Below are 19,114 nucleotides of genomic sequence, written 5' to 3'. Positions count from 1 at the left end.
GGGGCTGGGGGAGGGGGGCCGGGAGCCGGGGGAGGGGCTGCGGGAGGGGGGCCGGGAGCCGGGGGAGGGGCGTGGGGGAGGGGGGCCGGGAGCCGGGGGAGGGGCTGGGGGAGGGGGGCCGGGAGCCGGGCTGAGTGGGCGCAGGCTGCTCCTACAGAGAGCGCAAGCCCCAGGTCCCACTTTGCAGCGCAGGGAGCTGTAGTCAACCTCCAGTGCTGAACCGCAGAGGAAAAGAGCGTGAAGAAAAGGTGTATGCACACACACACACCGCTGAGTCAGCGTGTTGTTGTAAACGGTTCAGCTCAGTTCAGTCGCTCAGTCGGGTCCGACTCTTCCCGACGCCATGAATCGCAGTGCGCCAGGCCTCCCTGTCCATCACCAACTCTCGGAGTTGGCCCAAACTCACGTCCATCGAGTCGGTGATGCCATCCCGCCATCTCATCCTCTGTCGTCCCCTTCTCCTCCTGCCCCCAATCCCTCCCAGCATCACGGTCTTTTCAAATGAGTCAGCTCTTCGCATCAGGTGGCCAAAGTATTGGAGTTTCAGCTTCAGCATCAGTCCTTCCAATGAGCACTCGGGACTGATCTCCTTTAGGATGGACTGGTATAAGTGGTAACCCAATGTAAACTGTGTTACAATGTCGTAACACAACACTGCAAATCAACTACACCTCAATAAAATAAAACTCCTACAGCTCAACTCCAGAAAAATAAACGACCCAATCAAAAAATGGGCCAAAGAACTAAATAGACATTTCTTGAAAGAAGACATACAGATGGCTAACAAACACATGAAAAGATGCTCAACATCACTCATTATCAGAGAAATGCAAATCAAAACCACTATGAGGTACCATTTCACACCAGTCAGAATGGCTGCGATCCAAAAGTCTACAAATAATAAATGCTGGAGAGGGTGTGGAGAAAAGGGAACCCTCTTACACTGTTGGTGAGAATGCAAACTAGTACAGCCACTATGGAGAATAGTGTGGAGATTCCTTTAAAAACTGGAAATAGAACTGCCTTATGATACAGCAATCCCACTGCTGGGCATACACACTGAGGAAACCAGAAGGGAAAGAGACACGTGTACCCCAATGTTCATTGCAGCACTGTTTATAATAGCCAGGACATGGAAGCAACCTAGATGTCCATCAGCAGATGAATGGATAAGAAAGCTGTGGTACATATACACAATGGAGTATTACTCAGCCATTAAAAAGAATACATTTGAATCAGTTCTAATGAGGTGGATCAAACTGGAGCCTATTATACAGAGTGAAGTAAGCCAGAAGGAAAAACATAAATACAGTATACTAACGCATATATATGGAATTTAGAAAGATGGTAACAATAACCCTGTGTACGAGACAGCAAAAGAGACACTGATGTATAGAACAGTCTTATGGACTCTGTGGGAGAGGGAGAGGGTGGGAAGATTTGGGAGAATGGCATTGAAACATGTAAAATATCATGTAAGAAACGAGTTGCCAGTCCAGGTTCGATGCATGATACTGGATGCTTGGGGCTAGTGCACTGGGACGACCCAGAGGGATGGTATGGGGAGGGAGGAGGGAGGAGGGTTCAGGATGGGGAACACGTGTATACCTGTGGCGGATTCACTTTGATGTTTGGCAAAACTAATACAATTATGTAAAATTTAAAAATAAAATAAAATTAGAAAAAAAAAGAAAAGAAAGAGAAGGCGAGATTGGCTACTGGGGCCAGACTTACAACATCAACTTGAAGAGGTTTAAAAGTCTCTTTCTAAAATGAACAGCTTTTACAATTAGAGCAGCCACACACGGAGGGGCCACCTCAGTGACTTCATTTGCCTCTGGGGTCTCCCCGTGGCTGTTTGGCAAGGGTTGTGCACCGAGCCCTGCCCAGCACCCATGCCCGGAGGCTGAGAACTCACCCGTGCCAAGCACCGGGGATGTGCGGGTGGACTGAAACAGCCTCAGTGCCACAGCCCTTGGGAGCAACACAGGGCCCAAAAAAGAACCGTGCCCCACAGTGGGGCGAGTCCTGCAGTGGGTGGGCACAGCTGTGTGCGTGAGAAATGCCGAGACTGAGGCAGGTCGGGCAGGCTTCCTGAGGAGGGGCCCCTCCAAGCCTGGAGGTTGGCAGCAGGAGCTGGGGAAAGCGAGCCAGGGGAGAGGACGAGCCTTCCCAGCAGAGCAAACAGCTTATGCAAAGGCCCTGCGGCAGGAAGGAGCTTAGTGCGCCCGAGGGGCTGGGAGGCAGCCAGTGTGCCCAGGATGAGGTGGGCTGGAGCAAGGCATTGCAGGGCTTTGAGGAGCTGGCAGCGGCAATGAGGTGATCCTCCAGGGACTCGGTGGAAGCCAGAGGCTGCTGCAATTGCACTAGAAGAAGGAGGGACCAGACATCCTGGAGAACGGAACAGCGATCCACTCCAGTGTCTCGCCTGGAAAATCACATGGACAGAGGAGCCTGGTGGGCTGCAGTTCATGGGGTCGCTAAGAGTCGGACACGACTGAGCGACTTCACTTTCACTTTTCACTTTTCTGCACTGGAGAAGGGAACGGCGACCACTCCAGTGTCTCGCCTGGAAAATTCCACGGACAGAGGAGCCTGGCGGGCTACAGTCCTTGGGGCCAAAGACAGCTGGACACGACTGAGCGGCTACACAATAAGACATCCCAGAGTGAAGCGAGGAGGCCGACTCCACGGGACTCGGAGGCCGACTGGATGTAGGGGCAGGAATCGAGGGTGGCACCACTCCCTGTTGGGGTGTTTGGGGGAGAGTGGTGTCCCATAAGCCTGCCCTTCACCTGCCACCTTCCAGATCCCGCTGCTCAGCCCTAAGCTCGCCCCATGGGGCCGTGGCTGGGGTCCCCTGGACAGGCCCTGCACCTCTATACACAGATCAGATCAGTCGCTCAGTCATGTCCGACTCTTTGTGACCCCTTGAATCGCAGCACGCCAGGCCTCCCTGTCCAGCACCAACTCCCGGAGTTCACTGAGACTCACGTCCATCGAGTCAGTGATGCCATCCAGCAATCTCATCCTCTGTCATCCCCTTCTCCTGCCCCCAATCCCTCCCAGCATCAGAGTCTTTTCCAATGAGTCAACTCTTCACACAAGGTGGCCAAAGTACTGGAGTTTCAGCTTTAGCATCATTCCTTCCAAAGAAATCCCAGGGCTGATCTCCTTCAGAATGGACTGGTTGGATCTCCTTGCAGTCCAAGGGACTCTCAAGAGTCTTCTCCAACACCACACTTCAAAAGCATCAATGCTTCGGTGCTCAGCCTTCTTCACAGTCCAACTCTCACATCCATACATGACCACTGGAAAAACCATAGTCTTGACTAGACGAAGCTTTGTTGGCAAAGTAATGTCTCTGCTTTTGAATATGCTATCTAGGTTGGTCATAACTTTCCTTCCAAGGAGTAAGCATCTTTTAATTTCATGGCTGCAGTCACCATCTGTAGTGATTTTGGAGCCCAGAAAAATAAAGTCTGACATTGTTTCCACTGTTTCCCCATCTATTTCCCATGAAGTGAGGGGACCGGATGCCATGATCTTCGTTTTCTGAATGTTGAGCTTTAAGCCAATTTTTTCACTCTCCACTTTCACCTTCATCAAGAGGCTTTTGAGTTCCTCTTCACTTTCTGCCATAAGGGTGGTGTCATCTGCATATCTGAGGTTACTGATATTTCTCCCGGCAATCTTGATTCCAGCTTGTGTTTCTTCCAGTCCAGAGTTTCTCATGATGTACTCTGCATATAAGTTAAATAAACAGGATGACAATATACAGCCTCGACAAACTCCTTTTCCTGTTTGGAACCAGTCTGTTGTTCATGTCCAGTTCTAACTGTTGCTTCCTGACCTGCATACAAATTGCTCAAGAGGCAGATCAGGTGGTCTGGTATTCCCATCTCTTTCACAATTTTTTCCACAGTTTATTGTGATCCACACAGTCAAAGGCTTTGGCATAGTCAATAAAGCAGAAATAGATGTTTTTCTGGAACTCTCTTGCTTTTTCAGTGATCCAGCGGATGTTGGCAATTTGATCTCTGGTTCCTCTGCCTTTTCTAAAACCAGCTGAACGTCAGGAAGTTCATGGTTCACATATTGCTGAAGCCTGGCTTGGAGAATTTTGAGCATGACTTTACTAGCGTGTGAGATGAGTGCAATTGTGTGGTAGTCTGAGCATTCTTTGGCATTGCCTTTCTTTGGGATTGGAATGAAAACTGACCTTTTCCAGTCCTGTGGCCACTGCTGAGTTTTCCAAATGTGCTGGCATATTGAGTGCAGCACTTTCACAGCATCGTCTTTCAGGATTTGGAATAGCTCAACTGGAATTCCATCACCTCCACTGGCTTTGTTCGTAGTGCACCTCTCATTACCCTGGCCCCCCGTGATGTCAGCTCTATTTCCACACCGGCCTCCCACACAAAGAAACCGCGACTCAGGGGGCAGCTGGGATTCAAACTCAGATCTGGGCAGCTCCAAAACTCATGCCTGCTCTCCAGGGTTGCGCGTGCTGCTGATCGAGAGCCAATGTCCGGGAACACCGCTCCAAACCCCCTTCCCTGCCCCAGCCTCCTGCCCAGGCAGCAGGCGGGGTGTGCATGCGTGCGCTGGAGAATCACTTTCCTTCTCGTGTAAGGTGATGGTCTGCGAGCTACCCAGCTTCTGCTATTATTTAGGCAGTTACACTTGGCGTTTTGAAGACCGACTTTCTAGAAGGTGAAAGTGGCTCTCTTCCATCCTCCCGACGTGGAGAGAACTCAGAACGCTCTGGTCTCATCCCCCCGCCGCCCCCAAACCCCTCTCCTTAGATGACTCGGGATCACATCAGCTTCCAGGGAGAGGAGCCCAAACACCACACCTTAGACAAAACTGGGCTTTCCTTCTCTGCTGTGGAAACAGAGTCTGGAGAATGTGGTCAGGGCTGGGTGGCCGGGGGCGCTCCTGCAGATGGCGGACAAGGGCACTGTGTGCCCCCGCGCAGGGGAGGCACAGTGCTTGAGGTTACCCACCGTCCGCCCTGTGGGCAGCCTGCGCTCAGCAGCAGTCACCCGCGAGTCATTGACTCCCGGGCTCACCGTCGCTTGCAGTCATCTCCGGCCCTCTGGGCTCAGTGTCCTCTCTCTGGAGTGTACCCACGTGGTCTGAGCAAGGCCTGTCATGCTGAGGGCTCTCGCGTCGGTCTGCACAAGCCTCTGCCCCATGAGCGGCAAGTCTTTGACCGCCGTGCCCTCTGTAGGTGGCTCTCCGGCATCTCCATCACCGCTGCCGGGAGCCCCGTCCTGTTCCTCTGTAGGTGAGCCTTCCTTCCCCGCTGTTGTCTTTTATCTGACTGCTCTCTGCACCCTGTCCTCCTCCTCCTCCTCCTCACCAAAGCCAGTCTCTCCAGGGCCCCCCGGCTTCCAAAGAGCCAGGCTCCAGACCAGAGGCATCTCCCGTGGGTCGAGACACCCCCGTCCCTTTCTGCATCCGCCCTGTCAGCCAGCCATCCAAACAAGGGTCCGCCAGTAGCTTTCAAATATTCTTACTGTGGAGGTGAGGTTCGCCATCTTAACCACTTTAAAGTGAACGCGTGCGTGGGAGTGTGCTCAGTCGCTTCAGTTGTGTCCAGCTCTTTGCGATCCTATGGATTGTAGCCCCCAGGCTCCTCTGTCCCCGGGATTCTCCAGGCAAAGATACTGGAGTGGGTCGCCATGCCCGCTTCCAGAGGATCGTCCCCACCCAGGGATTGAACCTGGTTCTCCCGGAACTCCCACACTGCAGGCTGGTTCTTTACCTCTGAGCCACCGAGGAAGCCCTGAAGTGAACGACTTCTGCCTAATCCAGGTGCAAGCTCGCTACCCTAAAGAACCCCCACCCAGTAAGCAGTCACTCCCCTCCCCACTCCCTCCAGCCCATGGCGACCCCTAACCTACTTTCTGTCTCTGTGGATTCAACTACTATGCATATTTCCTATCAATTAAATCCTACAATAAGTGGTCTTTTATTTCTGGCCTCCTTCACTTAGCACAACGGCTTCCAAGTTTTATCTTTGTTGTAGCATGTATCAGTACTTGGCTCATTTTCAGGGCTAGATAACACTCCGCTGTGTGGACAGACCCTGTTTCACCCGTCGCTCGTCACCTGGCAGACACATGGGTTGCTTTCACCTTGAGGCTATTAGGAATAGTACCCACGCTCATGGTCAACAAAAGAGTCTGAAATGCAGTACTTGGATGCAATCTCAAAAACGACAGAATGATCTCTGTTCGTTTCCAAGGCAAACCATTCAATATCACAGTAATCCAAGTCTATGCCCCAACCAGTAACGCTGAAGAAGCTGAAGTTGAATGGTTCTATGAAGACCTACAAGACCTTTTAGAACTAACACCCAAAAACGATGCCTTTTTCATTATAGGGGACTGGAATGCAAAAGTAGGAAGTCAAGAAACACCTGGAGTAACAGGCAAATTTGGCCTTGGAATATGGAATGAAGCAGGGCAAAGGCTAATAGAGTTTTGCCAAGAAAATGCACTGGTCATAGCAAACACCCTCTTCCAACAACACAAGAGAAGACTCTATACATGGACATCACCAGATGGTCAACACCGAAATCAGATTGATTATATTCTTTGCAGCCAAAGATGGAGAAGCTCTATACAGTCAGCAAAAACAAGACCAGGAGCTGACTGTGGCTCAGACCATGAACTCCTTATTGCCAAATTCAGACTGAAATTGAAGAAAGTAGGGAAAACCACTAGACCATTCAGGTATGACCTAAATCAAATCCCTTATGATTATACAGTGGAAGTGAGAAATAGATTTAAGGGCCTAGATCTGATAGATAGAGTGCCTGATGAACTATGGAATGAGGTTCGTGACATTGTACAGGAGACAGGGATCAAGACCATCTCCATGGAAAAGAAATGCAAAAAAGCAAAATGGCTGTCTGGGGAGGCCTTACAAATAGCTGTGAAAAGAAGAGAAACGAATAGCAAAGGAGAAAAGGAAAGATATAAGCATCTGAATGCAGAGTTCCAAAGAATAGCAAGAAGAGATAAGAAAGCCTTACTCAGCGATCAATGCAAAGAAATAGAGGAAAACAATAAAATGGGAAAGACTAGAGATCTCTTCAAGAAAATCAGAGATACCAAAGGAACATTTCATGCAAAGATGGGCTCGATAAAGGACAGAAATGGTATGGACCTAACAGAAGCAGAAGATATTAAGAAGAGATGGCAAGAATACACAGAAGAACTGTACAAAAAAGATCTTCACGACCCAGATAATCACGATGGTGTGATCACTGACCTAGAGCCAGACATCCTGGAATGTGAAGTCAAGTGGGCCTTAGAAAGCATCACTACGAACAAAGCTAGTGGAGGTGATGGAATTCCAGTTGAGCTATTCCAAATCCTGAAAGATGATGCTGTGAAAGTGCTGTGCTCAATATGCCAGCACATTTGGAAAACTCAGCAGTGGCCACAGGACTGGAAAAGGTCAGTTTTCATTCCAATTCCAAAGAAAGGCAATGCCAAAGAATGCTCAAACTACCGCACAATTGCACTCATCTCACACACTAGTAAAGTAATGCTCAAAATTCTCCAAGCCAGGCTTCAGCAATATGTGAATGGTGAACTTCCTGATGTTCAAGCTGGTTTTAGAAAAGGCAGAGGAACCAGAGATCAAATTGCCAACATCCGCTGGATCACTGAAAAAGCAAGAGAGTTCCAGAAAAACATCTATTTCTGCTTTATTGACTATGCCAAAGCCTTTGACTGTGTGGATCACAATAAACTGTGGAAAAAATTGTGAAAGAGATGGGAATACCAGACCACCTGATCTGCCTCTTGAGCAATTTGTATGCAGGTCAGAAAGCAACAGTTAGAACTGGACATGGAACAACAGACTGGTTCCAAACAGGAAAAGGAGTTCATTAAGGCTGTATATTGTCACCCTGTTTATTTAACTTATATGCAGAGTACATCATGAGAAACTCTGGACTGGAAGAAACACAAGCTGGAATCAAGATTGCCGGGAGAAATATCAATAACCTCAGATATGCAGATGACACCACCCTTATGGCAGAAAGTGAAGAGGAACTCAAAAGCCTCTTGATGAAAGTGAAAGTGGAGAGTGAAAAAATTGGCTTAAAGCTCAACATTCAGAAAACGAAGATCATGGCATCCGGTCCCACCACTTCATGGGAAATAGATGGGGAAACAGTGGAAACAATGTCAGACTTTATTTTTCTGGGCTCCAAAATCACTACAGATGGTGACTGCAGCCATGAAATTAAAAGACGCTTACTCCTTGGAAGGAAAGTTATGACCAACCTAGACAGCATATTCAAAAGCAGAGACATCACTTTGCCAACAAAGGTCCGTCTAGTCAAGGCTATGGTTTTTCCTGTGGTCACGTATGGTTGTGAGAGTTGGACTGTGAAGAAGGCTGAGCACCGAAGCATTGATGCTTTTGAAGTGTGGTGTTGGAGAAGACTCTTGAGAGTCCCTTGGACTGCAAGGAGATCCAACCAGTCCATTCTGAAGGAGATCAGCCCTGGGATTTCTTTGGAAGGAATGATGCTAAAGCTGAAACTCCAGTACTTTGGCCACCTTGTGTGAAGAGTTGACTCATTGGAAAAGACTCTGATGCTGGGAGGGATTGGGGGCAGGAGGAGAAGGGGACGACAGAGGATGAGATTGCTGGATGGCATCACCAACTCGATGGACATGAGTCTGAGTGAACTCCGGGAGTTGGTGCTGGACGGGGAGGCCTGGCATGCTGCGGTTCATGGGTTTGCAAAGAGTCGGACACAACTGAGCGACTGATCTGATCTGATCTGATCTGTGCACAATTTTTGTTAACAGTGACACTTTATTTTTTAAATTGCTTAGTTACTTTGGCTGCAATGAGTCTTAGTTGCGGCAGGCGGGAGTCTCCATCTTTACTGCCTGTGCGTGATCTTTAGTCGTAGCACGTGGGATCTTAGTTCCCTGATCAGGGATCAAACCCATGCCTCTTGCAATGGGAGCAGAGTTGCAAGCACTGAGCCACTAGCGAAGTCCCTTTCTTCTTTCTTCCTCTCTCCCCCCTCTTTTATGAATTTATTTTTATTAATTTTGGCTGCGTCGAGTCCTTGTTGCTGCTCTCGGGGTCTTCCTCTGGCTGCGGTGCTCAGGCCGAGTGTGGGCTCCAGAGCTCAGGTTCAGGGGCTGCGGTGCTCAGGCTTAATTGCCCCGGCAGGCATGATCTTCCCAGAGTGGGGATGGAACCCGTGTGCCCTGCATTGGCAGGCGGACTCTTAACCACTGGGCCACTGGGAAGTCCTCTTTCCTCCTTACTGAAGCGTGCTTGACCCAATCCACATTGTTTTCCTGTGTGTAGGCCACACTTCCTTGTCATTTCTGGGCCTCATCACGCTCGTTGACAACTGGACCTCTTGAATGTTACAACGTGGAGCTCCGGGAACCACACTCTCCCCGGTCCAGCGGTCTGCTGATGCTACAGCTGTGCAAGCTTGCTGCTGTTTGTCCGGTGACTTGTCTGAACCCACGTTGTACAGCCAGGGTTCTCTGCTCTGCGGCCACTGCAGGGCGTGTTCGACTAGCTTGCTGGTCAGCTCGTGAATCAACACAGGTTTCCTCAGTCGCTGAGATGAAGCCACCCTTTTCTTGACTGCTTTCGCGCTTGGTCTCCAGAGTTCGGATGCAGTGAGTCCTGACGGTTTTGCGTCTGTGGAGTCCGGGCCCTGCAGCCCTCTCCTCTGCCGTTCTGCTGACTTCCCCGCAGCCTGTTGCTTTTCAGCTCTTTGCCTCTGATGCGTCTTCTGTTTCTCGGTGACACGTTTCGGCGTGGATTCAGTTGTGCTCATCCTACGTGTGACTTGGGCTTCCTGAATCCCAGGATCCATTTCTTCCATCTATTTCATTGAAGTTTCACCTTTTTTTTTAAAGTCTTTATTGCTCTTGGTACAATATTGCTTCTGTTCTACGTTCTGGTTCTTTGGCCGTAAGGCACTGTGGGATCCTCACTCCCTGACTGGGGACCGAACCTGCACCCCCTGTGTTGGGAGGGGAAGTCTTACCCACTGGACTGCCCGGGAAGCCCCCAAGTCTCACCTCTTAGACATTCAAACATCCCTTCACCCCTTTCTTAACTCTCTTTGTCTGAATATCCTTTTGGACGGATGACTTAGTGCCTCTCCCCTCTTTCTTAACAGAGTTTTCCAATTTCTACAATAATTTCTTTGCTCCCCTAAGCTTTATTATGGTTGGGGAACTAATTCTCTCTTCAGCTTTGTCTAAGCTGTTATTTGTCCCTTCCTCTGAGTTTTAAATTTCCACATAGCCTAGTTTTTTTTTTTAAATTTCTATCAGTTCTAGGATTTTTCCCCCCAAATTTCCAGATTTTTTTGTTAGTCTTTTAAAAATTATTTTATGTCTTCAATCATTTCCGACACACTTATTTTATAGCCTTGAGGTTCCTTCTCAGAAGCAGAGGAAATAGAGAGGGGACACAGACAGGGCCCTGGAGCCCCAGGACATCAAAGCACAAAGCTTTCCTTTGGGTGTAAATAAAGCCCGGAGGGCTGGCTGCATCGTCCTGTAAGCCATCAGAGCCCAGGGATGCCCGGGCACCTAAACTCTCAGCGAGGGTTCCGGAAGCCCCAGGGACTGCAGCACTGGGCGGGCCTCGCCTCTCTCCTTTGTACCACATGATCGCTTCTTCAAACAAAACTCAGTTGTCATTGTGTGTGTGCTGAGTCGCTTCAGTTATGTCCGACTCTTTTGTGACCCCATTGACCCTAGCCCTCCAGGCTCCTCTGTCCATGGGATTCTCCAGGCAAGAAGACTGGGGCGGGTTGTCATTTCCTCCTCCAGGGATCTTCCTGATCCAGGGACCAAACCCATGTCTCTTGCACCCGTCTGCCGTGTTGGCAGGAAGGTTCTTTACCACTAGCGCCACCTGGGGAAGCCCTAGCAACGACTGTTTGCCATGGGGAAAACTGGTTAAGAAGAAGAATAAAATCACCCACAATTCTAGTTCCCATACTTGGCTGCCATGAGCCCACTAGCCCAGCTCCCTGGTTCCCTTGCTGGCTTGATTCTCCTCCATAGCATCAAGCAGCATCAGGCACTCCGCGTGTCTTATTTATGATACTCTGTGCATCCTTGGGAGCGTGTCGGCTCCAGACAGCCGGTGCCTTGTCTTGTCCCCTCCTGTGTGTGCGGAGCCAGGAATCGGGAGGATGAGCATGGTTCCCTCACCAGCACCTCGGGGTGGGGTTGGAGGGCGGCGAATGCACAAATGCATGTGTAGGGCCGTGTCGAGAATGAAAACACCCGCTGCGTCTACCCTCACAACAGTCCCACGAGGCAGGTGCTTACTGACCCATTTCACAGCCGGGCAGACCGAGACTCCTCGCCCTGACCGACTCTCTGCAGTCACCTTCATGTGGCCGGTGACCCCCCCACTGGAGGGGGGCGGGAAGCAGAAGTGAGAACGCTCACCGAGTGTCATCCCGTCCCGGGGGCTCCGCGTGCTTTTCTGAGAGGGCTAGCTGATGGACTTGGGGTGCTTGCTGCCCCCACACACCTCATCCCCCTACCACAATGCAGGCTCCTGGAACGTATTTTGGGGGTGAAATGTGAACCCCCACCCCCCTCCTCCCGAGTTCAAACTGTGCTCAAGCTAGTAATTTAACCTCACGGCGCCTCCATTTTGAGGGCTTCCCCGCATGGCTCAGATGGTAAAGAATCTGCCTGCAATGCCGCAAACCTGGGCTTGATCCCTTGCCAGGAAGACCTGCATAATTGTCCCTACCCCTTAAAACCAGCGAGTCAGTGAAATGACGTATGCAAACCTCTCGCCCCAGCACCTGGCTCACCCTAAACGGTCAACACAGGACTGCATGAGTAGACACCCTTGCCCCCCTCCACCAGGGCTCAGCCTGTGCCGGGGGGAGACAGAGATTCCCTTTCCTTAGTTGTTCTGCGTCCTCTGCAAGGACACACAATAACTAAACTTTTAAGAGACTTGTGTATTGACTCAACTATGAACCAACGGCGTTGCTGACTGGGGTCTCCAGGGATGTGGTGGGAAGACTGCAGCAGGGAGCCGCTGAGGACCTGGGCAAGGGCTTAATCAAGGCCAAGTGCAAGCTTTAGGGCCGTGGTTTTAGGTCTGCTGGACTCCTGTTGGGCTGACGGGGCAGCTGCCTTAGCTCCTGGGGGTCTGGCTGCCCTGAGTTTCGCAGATGGAGGCTGGAGAGGGGGTCAGAGGTGCAGGAAGGGTTGTTCACACAGCCACGACGTGCTGGATCTCTTGTAGGGCGTGGGGGGCCTGGAGCCCTGCTCTCAGGGAGCTGCCACACTCCCTGAGGGTGCAGACGATCAATGTGCAGCCTAAGTGAGAGACCAGGCCAGAGAGGGGAGCCACAACCGAGGCGGACCGGGGGCCCACTCGCCCTCTACGTGCCTTTCTCCTTCCGCAGCTGCAGGATCAGGTCCTATTTTTATCCTCCTTTGACAGACGAGGAAACCCCGGTTGGGGAGATTAAGTGTCTGTGTTCCAGGCACACGGAGGCCCAGCCGCTTGTGTCGAAGCTACGAGAGCCTTGGGAGGGAGAGGACGGAGCCAGCGGAGGTGGGGGTGCTCAGGGCCAGCCTCCCCAAGAAGCCTCGGGGAGGGGACTCTTCACTGGGCCTGAGGGGTCGTTAGCCCAGGGGCCGAGTTCTCAAATGTGAGCATTGGTCACGTTTCTTTTACTGAGTCTCCTTCCTAGAGACTTCTCCAGCCTCAGGGAAGGTCAGTTGGCTGAGCTCTGTCTGCTGTGGGTGAGTGAGCCAGAGCCAGCGCTGCTCCATCAGACCCAGGTGCTCAGGGCTGTCCCAGGCCCTGCTAGACTCCTGGGAGGGACTCCTCTGGTCAGTGGGAGACCAGAGGAGGAGGACCAGACCCAGGTGCTCAGGGCTGTCCCAGGCCCTGCTAGACTCCTGGGAGGGACTCCTCTGGTCAGTGGGAGACCAGAGGAGGAGGACCAGACCCAGGTGCTCAGGGCTGTCCCAGGCCCTGCTAGACTCCTGGGAGGGACTCCTCTGGTCAGTGGGAGACCAGAGGAGGAGGACAGTCTCCTGCAGCCTGGTCAGCCTGGCTGGTCAGGGATGGCTTCTGTGTGTGTGCCATCCAAGTCCCTGCAAGGTCTGGACGAGGTGGAGAGGCTCTTTGTTCGGCCTCAGGAGGAGTGGGGTGGGATCTTCTTCAGCAGAAACGTGGGTCATGCTGATGCCCAGAGAGCCCAAAATATCCACGAGGATGAGAGCCAGGGGGCAGGAAGGCGATGACTAGAACAGAAGTCTGTAAACTGGGGTGCCAAGGTGGGGCTGTGGAAAAGATGTGACCGGGATGGTAGTTCCAAAGTTCATCGGCAGGTCCTCACCTCCCTTCTCCAACCTTCTCATGCTTTATAAACCAAAGAGGCTAAGGTCTTCCCCAGCCAGAGCCTTGTCCCCACGGGGTGTAAGAAGTCCGGGGTTCCCGGGAAAGGGACGGTTGGGAGGGTGGGGGAAGGTTTTGGCTTCCTCTACAAGCTGCATTTCCCCGGAGCCGAGGCATTGGCGTCTCAGCCCTCTGTGCTCCACGGACACTTCAGCGCCCAGAGTTTCCTCACTTGTAAGCCAGGTGCAGAAGGCCTGTGCTGGGTGGGTGTGGGGCTGCACCCGCTCAGCGGAGTCGGTGTCCGCTTTAACGTTGACTTTATAAAGACGCCTGCAAACGCAGGCAGCAGCACTCCGGCTCAACCTGGAACAAACCCAGTGACCCCAGGGGCCTGGGAAGGATCCAGCCCACACAGGGAAACTCCACCTCGCAATTGGCAGGATCAGCGGGTACCAAGGAAAACTTGTTATGCTTTTGACTTTCCATGGGGGTTTAACATATGGAAGGGCTTCCCTTGTGGTTCAGCTGGTAAAGAATTCGCCTGCAATGCAGGAGACCCAGGTTTGATCCCTGGGTTGGGAAGATCCCCTGGAGAAGGGAATGGCTACCCGTCCCGTGTCCATGGGGTTGTAAAGACTCCGACACTACTGAGTGACTTTCACTTTCACTAATACAGGCAAAGTATCCACTTTAGGTTATGAAAGTGAAAGTGAAGTGGCCCGGTTGTGTCTGACTCTTTGCAACCCCATGGACTGTAGCCTACCAGGCTCCTCCATCCATGGGATTTTCCAGCAAGAATACTGGAGTGGGCTGCCACTTCCCTTCCCCTCTGAGCCACCAGGGCAGCCTACTTTAGGTTGGAGCTAGATAAAAATCGACTTAATGTGTACACAGGAGGAACTGCCACCCCCCAGAAAAAAGATCTCAAACGTGTCCAGGAGCTGAATCTTTCAAAATACAGAAAAGGGCTAGGGCTCACAGGTTTTACCTTTGGGGCCCACTGCTGGAATCCCAGCCTAGGGACCTTTGATCTCATTCCTGCCTCTCATAGGGAAAGAGGCTGGCGCGGGGGAAGGTCCCCGGGCAGAGCCGGGAACGTCCCCTGCTCCTCGCCAGCACGAGGGACTTGGTGCCCTCTCCCACGACCAAGAACTCGAGCGCCCAGGCCCTAGCCTGACACGGGGACAGGAGGTGGGCGGGCTGGCAGGAGGTGGGCAGATGGGGGCGCGGCCGAGCGCGACTCCTCCCCGGGCGGGGCCGCCCCTGCGCGCGCGCGCGCCGACGCCCCGCCCCCGCCCTCCCGCGCGCGCGCCCCCGCCAGGCTAATTAGGCGCGCGGTTTGTTTACAAACATGGGCGCCCGGCAGGTGCGCGCCGCCCAGACCGTGCGCGCCTGGGGTTCCAGGGCGGCCCCACTGACTCGGGGGTCCTCGGGCGAGGGTGGGAGAAGCAGGCGGGCGCTGGCCGTCCTCCCGCCTTTTGCGCGCCTCCTTGGGCACCAGGAAATACGCCCAGAGGCGCGTGTCCCCTGCGCCGGAGTGGGCGCGGGGGCGTCGCGCAGGGTCTCCGAGTCGCCACCGGCGCCGCACCCCGCCCCCGCGCGCCCCTCGGGCCGGGCCCGCTCGCGGCCGGGTCGGCGGGGCGGGCGGCGGGCGGGGGCGCGCGGGGCGGGGCGGGGCGCCGGCGGGGCCGGGACATGTAGTCCGCGCGCCGCGGCCTCCCCTGGGCGGCCCCGGCGCGGGCCCGGCCGCGGACTACGACTCCCGCCAGGCGCCGCGGCGCAGCGCATGAGCCCTGCTCGGCTCCGGCGCGTCTATTATGCTGCCGGGGCCGGCGAGCCAAAGAGGAGCCGGCCGCGCGGGCCGGGAGGGGACGGCCGCTGGAGCCGCCGAGGCCAAGTACGCCTTTCTTTTGCTTCTTTGCGCGAGCGGGGCGGCGGGCGGCGCGGGCGGAGGCGGGCCGGGCGGGCCGGGGAGCGCGGCCCCGTGCGCCCCGCGCAGGCCGCCGGCGCGGCCGGGGAGCCTGGCACCCGGGCCGCCGTCTCCGCCGCCGCCTTTGTGCGCGGCCACGATGCAACAAAGCGCGGCGGCGGCCCGGGGTCGCGGCGGCGGCGCGGACCCCTCCCCTCGGCCCTCCGCCCGCGCCCTCCCGGCCGCCCGCGTCCGGGGCTCGGGGGCGTCGCCGCGGCCGGGGCGCGCAGCCTGGAGTTGGCACGGCCCGCGCGCCCTGCGCCAGCGACCTCCCGCGCTCCCTCCCTCACGGAAAGGATTTTTTCCCCCCCTTTCCTCCGCCCGCCATCTTTCGAAGGGGGGATCGGGGAGGACGCGGAGGGGAAGGTAGCGCTTCGGCGCCACTTTGCCCGCGCGCGCCCGGCCCGCCTCGGTCCCTGGCCGCGGGGCTCGCGCGGGGGCTGTCGCCGCGGCTGGGGCGGGGGGCGAGGCCGGCGGCGCGGCGTGGAGGCCGCTGCCTTCAGAGTTAGCGGCCCGAGCTGACTTTGAACCCTTTGGAGTTGCTGGGTCGTTGCAGCCCGGAGGAGGAGACCCAGTTCCCGTTTTGAAAACAGCGTGAAAGGCGCTTACAACGGGCGAGCTCGAGTTGGAGCGGGAGGAGCTGGGCTGGGCCCTGGCCTGACAGCACGGCACAAGCCCATCAGGGAGAAGCGCTCACCCCAGGCCTCACACGGCTCCCCCGGCCCTCGTGGGCTCCCCGAGAGTAAAGGTGGGGCTCGGGGGAGTCCTCTCCGCCGGTTGCTCGTCGGGGTCAGGGCCGGGGGGTGGAGGCCTTGGGTCGCCTCCTGTTCCCTTGGGGCCAGGGGCGGTTTTGGAAAGACGAAAGTGGGAGCACGGCACGGGTCAGCCAGCAGACCCCCCGGGCGCGGCCCCGTGGCCCACCCTGCGGGTTCCCGCCATTGGGCCCAGTCCCTGACTGTCCTGCGATCCTTCATTTTGGCTGGAAGCTTTCTACCCAGAAGCGCACAACTGGGGCTCCTCCCCGTGTGTTCCCTGGGTTGTGGCTGCAAAGTTAATGGTGCTGGGGGGTGCTGTTGTGTATCCTTGGGCAAACTACGGGCTGGGGGCAGCGGAAGGCGTGTAACTTAAGGGATCGCTGTGACCCTCCAAGTAAGAACGGAGGAAAAAGTTTGTCTTTCTTTTTCTTTTTTTAACCTTGTTTTGTAGGTTTTCTTCCTGACTCTTTCTTTAAAATGGGGGTTCTTTTCCTGAGTCCCTGGACGGCATTTCTCCTGGGGGAGAGGTTGGCTTTCAAGGGGGTGAAGAAAAGGCCTGAATCCTTGCGAGGGTCCGGCCTCAGGAGTTAGGGACCTCCCCGCTTCCCTCCCCCTCCACCATCCTCCCGCAGCCGGGAGTCCGGCCTCTTATTTGCAAATAAAGCTGTGTGTTTGCCCTTCTCTGTCGTGAGGCCTTGATGTGTGCTCGCGGTTACAGATCCGGAGAGATAGGGCTCACGGCGTCTGGGGCGGGAGGGGACGCGGGGCGGAGTGGGCTGTTTTGCCCTGACCTTTCTGGTAACCCGAGGGCGGGTGGGCAAGCCTCTGGAATCTCGCCCCAGCAGCTCCTCGGAAGCTTCGATCCAGCCCCAGCCCCGCCGCGGGGACGTCCGGGGAAGGAGGGCCAGGCGGCACCGGTCGATTTTTGTTTTGTTTTTATAAAGTGGAGTAATTGCTTTCCCTCCACAACAGCCCGCGCGCGCTTGGAAAGTGAGCTCGGAGGGCCGGAGGCGATCTGTTAAATAAGCTGCGCCGGCCGGACTCGCGGGCAGAAAGTGAAAGTGTGTGTGGTTGGGGGGGGTGGGGGGGTGGGCGGCGGGGTAGACAGCGCCCGCCGCGGCCAGCCGCGCCTCCTGCGCCCTCTTCCTCCAGCCTGGCGCATTGCCAGCCGCCCGAGCCCTGCGCCCCGCGCCCGGCGCTGTGCACGGCCATTTCCTGGGTCTGGGCGGCAGAGGCTCTCTGGGGAGCGCTGGCCCCCCCGCCACCGATCGCAGTGGAGTGGTTGGTGCAGGACGCCGCCCCGGCCAGCCTGGCCCTGCACCCACCACTGGCGGGTCCTGTTCTCCTTGGAGAGCAGTGCTTATCCTGTGGGGCCAGGGGGAGCTGGCCCAGGTGGGGAGTGGGGGGCCCCCAGGGAGCGTTTGCCCGGGTGCATGTGGGAAACGGCTCTGCAGGCAACACCGCACCCCCCCCCCCACCCCAACCACCGCCACTGCCAGTCTCCGGGTGGTCTGTGGGTGGCTGAATAGGACGGTCCTCCTTTCTGGTCTACTTGACTGATAGCGGACTTGTAAAGGGATAGGGCACCCGTCAGGCCCCATAGACCCCGAACCAGTGGCCAGTGTCTAGTCAGCATTCTTTGCTTCCAAAGGCAACTTTAGTGACATGTGGCAGAAAGCTGGGCGCACACCTGTCTGCTGGAAGCTTGTCCCAGGAGAGCCCCTGCCTGGGCGCCCGCCCTCCGCCCCACCCTGGGCGCTGCTCCCTGGTGTCTGTGGACGGGTCCACGGGTGTCATAACAGCGTGGGGTGGCCTGGGCACTTGGATCGAGGGTGCCAGTAGGTAGGTGTCCATGGGCCGGGCGGCTTGTTGAACCTCCTCAGCTTCCCCTCGAGTCATGAAGCCCTTTGGCGCCTGCACCCCCGCTCTGGGGGCCTATGGCCCTGTCTCTGACAAGCACTGGGCTCTTAAAGGCCAAGGGGGGATGTTTCTGGGTCTCCAAGTGGAGATGATGGTTACCTGGGCCAGGGTCGGGGTGGGTGGTGTCCAGAGGCCCTGCTGTGTCAGCGCTGTGGGTCAGTGTCTGTTTCTGCGGCCGGGTTTTCACTGTTGTGCATGAGAACCTGCTCTGAACCTGACCAGGTTCTTTGTGAGCTGGAGTCTGAGCTGGCAGACGCATGGGGGGACGCCCCCTCCATCCTTGCCGCAGAACTGGGGGAGTTGCTCAGGAGGTCACGAGGTACCTGGGAGAACACTCTTCCCGTGCTCAGGAGCTGCCACCTGGGTTGCCGGGTGCCGCAGGCGCCCAGTGGGGTTTTCCTGCAAGTGTTGGAATCTGGGTTCAGGAGGGTGATCAGGAGCGTGTTCAGGAGGGCTGGGGGCACCGGTGTCCCAGATGCCACCCCGTCGTGAGGAGCTGGCATCCCGGGGTCCCTGCTGAGGTCCCCGGTAGCTGGGGGCTGGAACGTGTGTCAAGCGGCTGGACCCTCGTGCCGTGTTATTGGGAGGAGCTGGCGGGCAGCATGGTCTGACAGTGTCGCAGGGTGAAACTCGGGTGCAAATGGGAAGAGAGGGCAGGAGGGGGTGCTGCCCAGCCCTCAGCCTGCTTGCCCTGTGGGCAGAGCCCTGGCGATGCCAGCTGGGTGCCAGGGCTGCTGGTCCAGAGCTGGGGCCCCGCTGCCTGTGCGCCCCAGATAGGCCCCACCCACCTGTGCTCTGCGGTCTCAGCTGCCAGCAGGCTGTCCCGGCCGGGCCATTGCGGGTCTGGGTGGGGAAGACACCAATGGTTGTGTGACAACCCCTTGATGGGGGGGGACTGTGTGACAGTCCCTTGATGTCGGAGCCCGCACCCCCACGCCCTGTAGGGACAGGCGGTGCTTGGTAAACGTGTGCACTCTGGGGCTGTGGGAAGGGTCCTGGGGGTGGCGGCTGGGACCCCTGGCCCTTGGGTGCCCCCCGTGCTCGGAGTGCGTGC

The 19,114-nt window shown here is 55.8% G+C and overlaps 1 protein-coding gene across 2 annotated transcripts in view; it reads left to right on the top strand.

Moving 5' to 3' along the window:
- The first annotated feature begins 15,257 nt into the window (after positions 1-15,257).
- BRD3 (bromodomain containing 3) overlaps positions 15,258-19,114 on the top strand; it is a 37,979-nt gene continuing 34,122 nt past the window's right edge. The window contains exon 1 of one of the 2 annotated variants that reach the window (XM_024998747.2): positions 15,258-15,313. The gene's annotated coding sequence lies outside the window, so the exon portion shown is untranslated. 2 annotated transcript variants of the gene reach the window in all.

The sequence above is a fragment of the Bos taurus genome, chromosome 11 (assembly GCF_002263795.3).
Source record: "Bos taurus isolate L1 Dominette 01449 registration number 42190680 breed Hereford chromosome 11, ARS-UCD2.0, whole genome shotgun sequence".
Classification (NCBI taxonomy): domain Eukaryota; kingdom Metazoa; phylum Chordata; class Mammalia; order Artiodactyla; family Bovidae; genus Bos; species Bos taurus.
This window is presented reverse-complemented; position numbering and strand designations above follow the sequence as displayed.